This window comes from Cavia porcellus, unplaced genomic scaffold (genome assembly GCF_034190915.1).
Source record: "Cavia porcellus strain 051 isolate PalLab524CR breed Dunkin Hartley unplaced genomic scaffold, mCavPor4.1 scaffold_29, whole genome shotgun sequence".
Classification (NCBI taxonomy): domain Eukaryota; kingdom Metazoa; phylum Chordata; class Mammalia; order Rodentia; family Caviidae; genus Cavia; species Cavia porcellus.
This window is the reverse complement of record NW_026947512.1, coordinates 24,314,196-24,327,046: the sequence shown is the minus strand read 5'-3', so window position 1 is coordinate 24,327,046 and position 12,851 is coordinate 24,314,196. Positions and strand designations below refer to the sequence as shown.

Here is a 12,851-nt window from a genome sequence, read left to right as displayed (position 1 = left end):
TCTTTTTGGCTCCAGAGGGGAAGATGTGTGCTGTTCAATCTCTAGAAGTTTTTTACTCTGGTTTCTTAACATGTTGCTCAGCAGATCTCTTCATTGGAGGAACTTGGGACCTCACTGTTGCTGAGGAAGGCAGTTTTTCCCCTTGCCCCTCTTTAATTGTAACAAATACTCTTCATGTTCCAGTCTCTCTTCCCTCTCCTCCTTCCCCCTTTTAGAAAAGTATCAGGAATCAGGTGGTTGAGGATGAACAACTGAGGAGACCAAGAAGTTGAGCCACACAGAACCAGGCTCCTCTGTGCTTCATCAGTAGGCGTGCTGCTGGCTGGGCAATTTAAGCTCCCTCTTAATAAGAAAATCTTTTGGGAGATACAGCTGGTAACCTCAAGAAGTTTGGAAGACAGGACCACAGAGGTCACACACTGAGATCCTGGCCATGAGGAGGGATGCCTCACCTAGCTGAAAAGAGACACTGGACCTAAATGGCTCAGCGTGACTTTGTTCCTGCTTGGCTAAATTTCTTGACCCCACAGTCAGCTAAGTCACCTATGATTACTTTTGAAAAACAGAGACCAACTACCCAAGAAGAAGGTAGATTTGGAGTAAGCCATGGACAATACAATTCCTCTGATGACTTTTTAAACAATGGATTTTTATGAACTACAGGAGATTCCTGGCACCAATCCTCCCTACTGTGCTATGATTGTATGGACTCTGGTGGGAACGTGTGCTGGAATCACAGGGAACTTAATTCGGTTGGCACAGCTCTTCCTGGGGTCAAGATAGCATAAGCCACTATAGCAGAAGTGGCACAGAGAAACATCAACACTGAAATGGCAGCTTCCACTTCCAGGAAGGCTCTGCCTTTCAGGAAAAGCCATCTACAGAGCTTAGAGAAGAATAAAATAAGAAGACAAGGTGGAAAACTTGCAGCTTGAACAAGACTTTCCTTCTCTGAGTCCAGAAACTGGCAAACAGAATCAACCTTGTAGACCTATTGGAAGTCCTTCTGGAGTGTCAGAAAATCCTCCTAATGCCAAGCAACCCTCCAAGGCACTAGTAATCAAAAAAGTCTCCAAGGAGGATCCTGCTGCTGTCTTCTCTGCTTCATTCACCTCACCAGGATTTCATCATGTAAATGGGAATAAACCATCAACCATGATTCCAAGTGTCTATGAGAACCTGGTTCCTAAGCTTGCACCACCTCCTTCCAAGCCCAATGCATGGAAAGCTAACAGAATAGAACAAATCAGGATCCCTTTCTTTTAGCCAGGAGTCTGCACTTACCAATCCAGTCTCTGCTACCAAACCAGTACTGACTGGTGGTGGAGCTCTAAGCTCTCCCAAACAGAGTCCCTCTAACACTACCCCTCCAGTTGAGAATAGTTCCTCTCATCTAACCAAGCTGACTCTTCAGGAAGAATGCTTTCCTAACATCTCTGAAGAATGATCAAAATGGAGACTTCTCCGAGAACAGAGGCTGTGACAAGCTGGAGGATTTGGAGAACAGCACACCTAAACTAAAGGAAAATGGGGAGCAAGGGTATCTTAAAAATGGTCTCTTTCTCCCCATTGTGGAGAAGGACAGGTGCTCTGACATTCTCTGGAAGCAGAGCACAGGTTATTGAAAGCAAAAGGATGGCAGGCACATCCTGGAAATGACGAGAATTGCCTTCTGTTCACAGAGGATGAGCTCAAATAGTTCCACATGAAGACAGAGCAACTGAGAAGAAATGGCTTTGCAAAAAAACGGTAGTTTAAGCCTCTTTTCCCCATGGAGAAGCACTTGTAAAGTGGAGTTTGAAATGAGCAGCAGTAAGACATCAGGTAACAGCGCCTGGAAGTTGACATAGAAATGCTTGCAGCTCATCTGAATCACTAAACTCAGCATGTGTGTTTCAGGAATACACAAAAGAAATTGTTGTTTTCCTTTTCCTTTTCTTATGTTGAACACTTCATGCACAAAGGAAATAATCATATCCCAGAGAGAGAGAGAGCAGTTAGTTGACTCTTTTGAGCTTTGGTTGCTGTTCTTTCCTGTTATCTGCTGAGTAGAGATGTTTGTATGGTGGGAAAGATTTTTAGAATACACACACAGAACCTATAGGGTGATGTACAGGTGGAAGCTGGCAGTGCAGAGATGGACAGGAGTGGGCACTGCTCTGTGGCAGCAGCTCCTACTACCGGCCCTTGGGCACACTCACCCCTGTGCTCAAATAATCAATGTTAATGACAAAGTGACTATTGAAGTTAAAATTGTATTAAATTAATGCTGATAGACTTCCCGGAAAACATGGCAGACAAATAACAGCAGCCACAGAGGCTCTCTGAGATTACCACCTTAGAATCCAGGAGCGGTGTCATGTGAGGAGTCCTATGTGAGGGGAGATGTACCTTGCCGACCCAGGAACAAAGTAAGGTGAGAGAAACCAACTGGAAATGCAATCCTGATGCTATAACAGGAACAGATAAAATCTCAGTGTGGAAGCTGGATCCCGCGCCATTGGAAGCCATGATTTGTATTTCCTGCTGCCGATACTGCGTCCCACCGCACGGCAGGGAGAGAGACGCGCAAAAGCTCTGAGAGCTGGAATCGCCGAACCAAACGGCATTGAGAGCGAGACTGGCAGGGAGCCCTGCATCGACCTGCAGTGAGTGAGAGAAACGGGGACCCTTTCATACACTAGGAGGCTTCAACAGAGGACATTCTGGGACCAGGCAGACTAGCCGGAACAGGGTACTTCAGTGAATTTAGTCGCAAATTCCCCTCTCAAGCGGGATTGGTCGGGAGCGCTTGGCCTGGTGACACTGCACACTAAGACCCAGTAGGCTAGCCCAAACCAAGTCCCTGTGGTGCACCCTAGCAGTGAAGCCTTCACTAGGTTGATCTGGAGGGATGGGCCCAGCAGGGGCTGCCCAGGTCTGTGTCTCCCTAGTACACTGCAGTGGGCAGGAACACCTAGCTGGTGAATTCAAACAAACTGTAACAGACAAAGAGAAAAAAAAAAAAAACTGGGCCTCCTGTATACGCTTGTATGGAAGAAACAAAAAGTATGGGAAGAGGGAGCAACAAGAAAGGGTCCTCAGTCCCCAATCCTGAGAACACTGATCCAGGAAAGGTAAAAGCAAAAGAGAATGAAGACAGAAAACATGCAATATCTATAGATATAAAATGGTATCTCCGGAGCCTCACAGACGAGTTAAAAAATGAAGTATTTAATGAAATAAAGCAAGAAATAAGGAGAATAGTTAGAGAAATGCTAAGCACCGCCCAAGAAAAAAAGATGGTGGAATGGAAGAACAGAAAAAAAGGGCAGAATTGTTTGATGGAGAAAATAGAGAAAACATAGAATATGTGAAGCAGGTTCACAGAGATTACCAGAAAACTAAAAACTCTATTGAAAGCTGGCGTAACAGCTTGAAAGAAACTAAGGATAGATTATCAGAACTGGAGGACAGATTTGTAAGGTGGGAGCATGAAATGAAAAACTTCTTAAAAATAACAAGAAAACAAATAGCAATAATACAAAGACTAGAAGATGACAAGAGGATCTATAACTTAAGAATTAAGAACATAAAAGAAGAAGTAGGGACTCAAAAAAATGAACTACAAAAGCTATTCACAGAAATAATCCAGGAGAATTTCCCTAATTTAGCAAAAGGTAAAGATACGCAGATGTATGAGGCATACAGGACCCCAGCCAGCTACAACCCAAACAGAGCTACACCCAGGCATATAATAATCAAAATTCCAGAAATCCAATATAAGAACAGAATATTAAAAGCCATCAGAGACAAGAAACAGATCACTTATAAGGGAACACCCATTAGAATTACAGCAGACTTCTCGGCACAAACCATCAAATCACGAAGAACGTGGGGGGAAATAATTCAAGCTTTGAAAGATAATAACCTCCAGCCAAGATTGATATATCCTGCACAACTGTCCCTAGAAATTGATGGAAAAATAAGGTGCTTCCAGGATAAAGAGGAACTAGGGGAATTTGAAACCACCAATTCAACTCTACAGAGATTACTGCAGGATATTCTAAAAATGAAAAATACCAAGATTCCAGAAACAGTGGCAGAGAGGCCACAATGAATGGAGCAGAAAGTGAAATGAAGAGGACAAACTGACAACTAATGACAGAAAAAGAGCTCAACAGAAATGAGACAGAGAAGGTTGGATAAGGAACAGCCATTTTGGAGAAAACAAGACATCATAATAGGTAGTGCTGATTTAATATTCTCTCGTTTTGAAGTCCCATCAAGCTTTTGTTCTTCTGTCTCCATCGGTTTTAACATGTTGCACCTTATTGGATTTTATTATATGTGATAATATAAACAAAAACTTTTATACACAAGGAGATTATACAGAAACCACTGTTCATTTTCTGTTAGTTGATTCTAAATACCCTGTAATACTGCCATTCTCTTGACTGGTTTTACATTGTCTTGATATGTTTGATGCTACAGTATATGAAGTTATACCCAAAGATTTTAAGGGAAGAGACAGTATGGTAACTACTATTATGTTGAGATTATCTTGTGGTGAAACACTATTTTGCTTAAATGGCTATGTTTTGACCTGCACTGTTTTATTGTTATGCCCTCTTTTTTATCTCAATCTCCTTTTTATTATCTACTTTTTCATTTTTATTCTTTTAATTAAGGGAAAAATAAATAAAAATAGCAGGATATATTATAGAACCCACTTTGATTTTCTATTAACTTGATTTGAAACTCTGTATTGCTCTCACCATCTTGTTTTGACTGATTCTCCTCTATTCTGTTATGCTAGATAGTACCAAGTTTGAAAGTCTAGGCAACAACTATGAAGACAATAAGATCCATTGTGACGCCCATTCTGGTTGACTATTATCTTCTTTTGAAATCCTCTAATGTCTCCAATTTTTTGGTTTTATTGGTCTTATTCTTTACTGTTTTGTTCAATTTTATTATAACTGATGATATAGGCAATTCTTTTTAAGATAACAAGAGGCATTATGGTAACCATTGTTGATCACCTTGTATTTTATTTTTACATTATGTATTATGTCCATCCTTTTGATTTGACTGACTCTGTCCTGGCATGTCACATTTGGTTTTACTTTCTTCAAAAAAAAAAAAAAAAAAGTAATAAGAACTGTGGGAGTAATAAAACCCAAAATGTGTAATTGTCATTGTACAAAAGAAAGGAAAAGAAAGTTCTCTAAAAGATATAACTGCATATATATTTAAGTGTATAAGATAGATAACCATATTACTGAGTTTTGTTGGATCATTGAACAAAACTGTTTGCAGTCTCACTGTTTGCAAGTTCCCTCTATATGCTTTAATTTTGTAACTTCAACAACTATTTCTAAGATGACAATATAATTAACTAGTGATTTCCTACTGTTTATTTTTGCTGAAATTCTGTATAACTTGTACCCTTTTTCTGTTTTTTTTTCTTTTTTCTCCTTAAATAAAATTTTTTAAAAAACTAAAAAAAATTAATGCTGATAATTTGGATATATTTTCTGACAGTTCAGTTAACTTCATTTTTTCTAATTTTTAATTCTAATAACTAACTTTTTGCCTTAAGTAAGCATATGGTTTTTTGTTTTTGTTTTCCTTTTGGGTACAACTGTAAAATATTTGAATATAGGAAATATGTTATTCTTGTAACTATGCTATTCAAGGTGGATTGTAAAATATAAATTTTCAAGAGATTTCAAAGATTAAGATTATTTTGATGACATTCATTTATAGATTTAAAATGATGTGGTTATCACAAGCCTGTTGAGTGCGAAAGCTACTGCATAAAATAGCTAGTTCGGAACAATTATTTTGTATCAGTAAAAAAAAAAAAAATTTAAAAAATTAGACCAGTAGCTGTGGGCCAGGAGGAGAAACAAGAAGCACCCTCCTTATGAACCAGCAGCACCCATGGGCCAGGAGGGAGGAGAAACAAGAAGCCAATTCACCCTTCTTATGAGTCAGCAATAACTGTGAGCTGGAAAGAAAAACAAAAAGTACCCTTCCCACAAGCCAGTGGCAACCAGGGCCAGGAGGGAGAAGAAACAGGAAGCCAGTTTGCCCTTTCTGTGAGCCAGCTGCCACACAGGCTGGGAGACAAGAAGTGTGGTGCCCCCTCCCCGCATAAGCAACTGGCTGATTGAGAGGAACACAGACTGAGTAGACAGCAACTGAGGTATAAAAATAACTTAATGCTGGTATTGTTTTATTGACTTTGCAAGCCAAAAGCTGGTAGTCTGAGCATCTGTTTAGAGGATAACAATATGCAATCTAGCAACTATGGGGGATTTTCTTCTGTCTAGTTTTTGAATCCAATGTTGTTCTCACTGTTTTGTTTTGTTCCATTTTATTGTTTTTGTTTTACTCAATGTTTTCTTTTGATTGCTTTTATTCTATTCTATTTTGTTTGATTTTATTATGTCTGATGGTATGGGCAGCAACTTTGAAGATGACAAGAAACATTATGGTAGCCATTGTTGATTCCCTATTATCCTTTTTTGAAGTCCTGTATCACTTTCACTATTTTCTTTTGATTGGTTTTATTATTTTATTTTGTTGGGTTTTATTCTTTTTAAAATTAAAAAAAAAAAATGGGGCCAGGGATTTAGCTCAGCAGCATAAGCACCTACCTACCTGGCAAGCTCTTGGTTGTGAGTTCAATTCCCAGCACCAAAAATAAAAATAAAAAATAAATTAAATTTTAAAATAAAATAAAAAATTAAACAACTGCCTAGTCAATAAGTATTGGGATAGGAAATCTACATGATACCATGATTGTTGATTTTAATTTGCAAATCAAAAGCAACCAACTCAAATTAACTTAATCAAAATCCACATATCAAAAATTCCAAGCTGAGCATGGTGGCACAGGCCTGTAATCCCAGCATTTGAGAAGCGGGAGGAATACTATGAGTTCAAGGGCAGCCAGCACTACATGGTGAGTTCAAGGCCAGCCTGAACTACACAGCATGATCCTGACTCAAAAACAAAGCAACCAAAAAGCCAAACCAGAGACTAATAGGGGCAACTAGACCAGTATTTGTGGATAGGTTGGAAAGACAGGCTTTAATAGGTAAAGGAATACAATTAGAGATCAAGTCCAGGGCAATACAATTAGAGGTCAAATCCAGGAGGGAGAAGGTTCAGAACCACTTAGGTAAATAGTCTCTGGTTCTCTGTCACATAGAGCATTGTTTTCTCATATTTGATTTTCAGCCCATGTACTCTTTTTCATGATAATTATATTTACTGTAAATAGCATCTTGGTGGACCTTGCCTCCTAATCTACTCCATGTGTAGTTCTTTTTTTTTTAATTTAGTGTATCAAGGCCATCTATATTAGAGATTGTAATCAATCTTCTCTGCCTCATTTCTGTTTTGCTCTTTTTTTGCCATCAGTTGTCTGCTTATCTTCTTCATTCTGTGTTCTGCTCCATTCACTGAGGCTTTTCTGCCACTGTTCCTGGAATCCTAATACTTTTTTCTCTCTCTCTAGAATACCCTGCAGTATTCTCTGGAGTTGGATTGGTGGTTATGAATTTCCCAAGTTCCTCCTTGTCTTGGAAGCATCTTGTTTCTCCATTAATTTCTAGAGATGGTTTAGAGGGTATATCAATCTGGGCTGGAGGTTATTTTCTTTCAGGGCTTGGAACATTTCACTACAGGCTCTTCTTGACTTGATGGTTTGTGTCGAGAAGTCTGCTATTATTCTGATGGGCTTTCCTTTATAGGTGATCTATTTCTTGTCTCTAACAGCTTTTAATATTCTGTTCTTATATTGAATTTCTGGGATCTTGATTATTATATGCCTGGGTGTGGCTCTGTTTTGGTTGTAGGTGGCTGGAGTTGTGTATGCCTCATACATCTGAATATCATTTCCTTTTCCTATGTTTGGGAAATTTTGCTTATTTATTTCTGTGAATAGCCTTTATAGTACCTTTGCTTGTACTCCTGCTTCTTCATTCATATTCTTTATTCTCAAGTTGTAGATCCTCTTGTTGTCTTCTAGCCTTTGTATTGTTACTGCTTGTTTCTTTGTTATTTTTTAAAAGTTTTTCCTTTCATAATCCCACATTGCAAACCTGTCCTCTACTTTGGATAATCTATCCTTAGTTTCTTTCAAGTAGTTTTGTCATCTTTCCATAGAGTTTTTAATTTCCTGGTAATCTCTTTGAATCTGCTTCATGTATTCTATATTTTCTTTATATTCTTCATCAAATGGTTTTCTCCTTTATTTGAGTTCCTCTATTCTTTTGTCTGTGTCTTCTTGAAGGGTGCTTAGCATGTCTTTTATTAATCTTCTTATATATCGCTTTATTTGGCTAAATATTTCCCTTTTGAACTCGTCTATGAGGTCCCGAAGATATCGCTTTATGTCCACTGGTGCCGTGTCTGATATTGCATGTTTGTTGTTCGCATTCTCCTTTGTATTTACCTGTTCTGGGTCAATTTTCTCAGGGTTGGGATCTGGGGACTTTTTCGTGATGCTTCCTCTTCCCATCTTTTTGTTTCTTCCAGGAGGCCCCAGTTTCTTTCTTTGTTGGTTACAATTCTTCTGAAGCATGCTGGCTAGGTGACCCTTCCCACTGCAGTGTGCTAGTGAGTTGCAAACAGGGGCAGTGAATGCTGACTCCTCCCTTCAAGATCAGTCAAGCTGCTGAGGCCTTCACTGCATTAGTGTATGCTGCCACTCTAAAGAATTGACTTCAGATAACCTATTGCATCTCAGCCAGGTCACATGACCCAAGCCATGCTCACTCCACCAATCCTGTTTGGGAAAGGAACAACTGACTGAAGTCACTGCTGCCCCTTGTTCTTGCCAGTCCTGCCCAGTCCCAGAATGTCATCTGTTGGAGCCCCTTTTTCTGTGGAGCCTTTTATTCCTGTCATTCATCACAGGTCAGTGCAGGTTCCCCGCTAGCTCAGCTCTCCATTCAGCTCGCCAACTCCCAACCTCAGTGTGACTGAGTTTCCAGTGAGTGGAATCGGTGGGATTTTGGACGGCTCAGTAAGTCACCATCGTGTGAGTTCAGGCACTGCAGTGGGAGCACTGAACCTTTAGCTGTTCTAATAGTAGCACCAGGACTGTATGCTTGATTGGTTCTTCTCACCTTAGTTTCTTCTTGGGACATGAGAATTCATGTCCTTCTGTTCAGGGCTCCCCATGCTGTATTAAGTTGAATTCTAAGTTGACTTTCTCAGGGAGCCTCTGTAGCCTACTGTTATCTATCTGCCATCTTTGCGCCTCCTCAGGAAAACCAATTCTTATCTTATGTATATTTAATTAGTTGCAGTTGTTTTGCAATAATAGTTCTCTATTTTATTTTGAGTGATCATCTTTGAGGTTTCAATAACTTCTATCTCTCAAAAACAACCTGAAAAAAACTAATGAAAAATTTCCATGAAATTACAGTGAGCCTTGGCACACACTGCAGTGCCCTTTGGCCACTGAGTTCAGATTCCCAGTGGTAGCCAACTTAATCACAGCTCTCCAAATTCTCCTCCAAGGACTGTATTAATTGTTCTCCATCTTCTAACTATTCTTCTCCACAATCCCTCCCCTTTTAGCTGCCTGCTATATATAGAAAGCAATCTCATATGATCTCTGAAACATCAGTAATTTCATTCAGTTTACCAAATACATTTAAAACACTACTGTGCTAGATGCTCTGCCAGCCTCTATGAAGTGAAACTTGAAGATTCATAGACTTATCCTCAGGTAGTCCATAGTCTAGGGGTAAAAGAAGACATTGCTCCCAGCTCTCATTTCTTAAAACCTCTTTTTTTCTTTCTACCTCCTTAGGCCTTTCTCCCTCCACCTGAAAAGATAATGAAAATTGAAATGCAGTCAGTTCCCCACTAGTCAAATTTACAGCCTGGATCCAAGTCTCCATTGGCCCAAAAGAAGGCAAAACTCTCCCTCTCTTCTTCCCTTTCTTCTTCCTTCTTTCCTTCCTTCCTCCTTCCCTCTTTCCTTTTGTCTTCTTTCCTTCCTTCCAACCATTCTTTCTTTTTGTCTGCCTCTCTCATTAAAGGCCACTATTTGTACAAGGCATTAGATATACAGTGATGATGATCATGCAGGGTTTCCGCACTCATACAACTTACAGCAGAGCTGAAAATATGAATAGATGAAATTTAATATAAGAAGAATACAGTAACATAAATATGTAAGAGAAATTGTACAGAAAGAAGAAAACTAACTCAAGAAGAAGAAAAAGAGGAGGAGGAAGAGGAGAATGGTCAGAGAATTCATGTCTGAACTGGATTTGAAATATCCATCGAGGTTTACTGAATGCACAGGAAAGAAAAGTGACCAGGCACAGGAAATGCAATCTGCATCTATTCAGAGATGTGAAACACCACTGTAAGTCATATTTCTCCTGGCTTAAGAAAATTTGCTACTTTCTACTCTGCAAGTAGGCTCAAAGGTGTTCCAAAACTTGAAGTCACCTTTAAGTAAAGAGTTTAAGAGTATATTATTTCTAAGCCATGAAAAAAAACCATTCATGTAGCACTAATAAGCTACAGTTTCAACTAAAATGTCTCAAAGGGAGGTAAAATTATATGGCATTAGAATTTACCCATGATCCAAAATCAGGCACAGGTCAAGCAAAAAGATGAACAAATTGTATTATGAAAGAGAATTCAAATACTATATATATATATATATATTGAAAAAAAATTTTTTATTCTCTTCAATTTCATTCTTAATCAGTACCTATAATTATCTAGACCATTGCCTTGAGTCTTCCCCATCATCCTGCTGTGTGGAGACAGCTTGGCAGACAGATCTCTGCACTGCAGCAAAGCAGAGCTGGAGGTTCTGGACCACATTTATTTAGGGACTCATTCAACACCAGAGAAATGTTTGCCTGGGAAAGAGTGAAGCACTGCTAACACAAAAGCTAACCCATCTATTTCTCCATACACCATGTTGGTCCTCTTGAAGTGAGGTCTGAGGTCACTTGCGGGGCACCAGAGGGATGAATGCATGACCGATTTTATGAGTCCTGCCAGGAGATAAGAGTAGCCTGCAGCTTTAACTGCTACAAGGTCAATGTAACCAAAAGTAAAAACAAAAATGAAGGAAGCAAAATATTGCAAACAACAGAAAGGACAAAGAAGGAGTTAAAAAAAAAAAAAGAAGAACCTCTTGATAAAATGTAAATGATGCCCTTTAAAGAAATATAGTAAGGTAGTACAGGTCTCTGTGTGTGGTTTCTACTATGCCTGTTTGGGATCATCTCAAGTTACTAAGCACATCTGGCATGTTTGTAAGTAAAGCAGTCGATGAAGTTAGTTACACCTCTGCATTTATTACCATGCCCCTGAGTGTTATTAACTTTTACACTCCCCATAAAATATAATTTATCACTTAAATAATTTGCTTTGTGTCAGGGTTCAGTGTGCTCCAGTGCTTTCTTGCTCATTTAATGAGATATTTTTACTTAATGAGCCAAGGATGTCCTTTGTATTTAACATACAAATTGATTTCTAATGCTTCATCTTTATAATAGTTTGGTGTGTAATCCAACAAATGTGTATTTCATTTCACAGTATCAAAGAAAAACAATTCAGAAAATTGTTAAATAGATGCAATATTTTAAGTGATAAGAAATGCTTTTATCCTTAACTATCCATTAAGACTGAGTGAACAAAAATCATGAAAGTATGCCACCATAAAATAATTATTTCTTTGTATAAGGAAAAGCAAATAGGAGAATGTGAATTCTGACATATCTACTGATTGTTCAAAACACAAGTTGTCTCTAAGCCACTCTGAACAAAAAGTTATAATCTGATGAAAAATACCAACTGAGAGCTGCTGTGGTTACCTGAAAATCCTGGAATTGTTTTCAGCACATCTAGCCACTGCCTTCTAATGGGATGTTTTTCATGCGATAAGTAACCAGCTGCCTGTATCTTTCAAACCAAAGTTTGAAATTTCTATTTTCTATTTTCTATTCCCTTAATACTCTAGAGAGTTAAGAATACTTAGCATTAAGCAACTGGCTGATTCAGAGGAACACAGGCTGAGCTGATAGCAGCTGAGGAACAAAAGCAACTTAATGCTTTGTATTATTTGATTGACTTTGTAGGCCTAAAGCTGGTAGTCTGCACGTCTATTTAGACGATGGCAATATGCAAATAGCAAATGTTGGGGATTTCTCCTGTCTTGTTCTTGAAATCCAATATTGTTTTCACTGTTTTGTTTTGTTCCATTTTATTGTTTCATTTTACTCAAGGCCTTCTTTTGATTGGTTTAATTTTGTTCTGTTCTGTTCTGATTTTATTATGTCTGATGATATGGGCAGCAATTTGGAAGATACCAAGAGGCATTATTGTAGGCATTGTTGATTTCCTATTATTCTGTTTTGAAGTCCTGTATCACTTTCACTGTTTTCTTTTGATTGGGCTTTATTCTGTTTTATTTTGTTTGGTTTTATTCTCTTTAAAATAAGGCTTTTTAAAATAAAAAAAGAGTACTCACCATTACCAGGTAGGAGAAAGGAGGGTGACCAATTATGAGAAGAGGATTAAAGAAAACTTTCATCTGAATATTATGGACAAAAGTATTAGGTTAACCTAAAGTACTTATAATTTACTATATATATATGCATATGTATATGGTTATGTGCATGCATATATGCTTCTTAACATGCAGCTTCTGTTTTGGATAATACTATACTGGATTTATTGTTTATTAAGCATATATTGTTCTCTTTTAAACAGGTATAAGTGGTCATATTATTATAGTATAATATGAAATCTTAAAGAGCATAGGATTTTAAAAAGTTAAAAATAAAGTCAAATGCTCATTTTTATTTTGC

At 38.3% G+C, this 12,851-nt stretch overlaps 1 pseudogene; it reads left to right on the top strand.

Moving 5' to 3' along the window:
- The first annotated feature begins 479 nt into the window (after window positions 1-479).
- Window positions 480-1,850, top strand: LOC100730287 (vasculin-like protein 1; annotated as a pseudogene).
- Window positions 1,851-12,851: the final 11,001 nt, after the last annotated feature.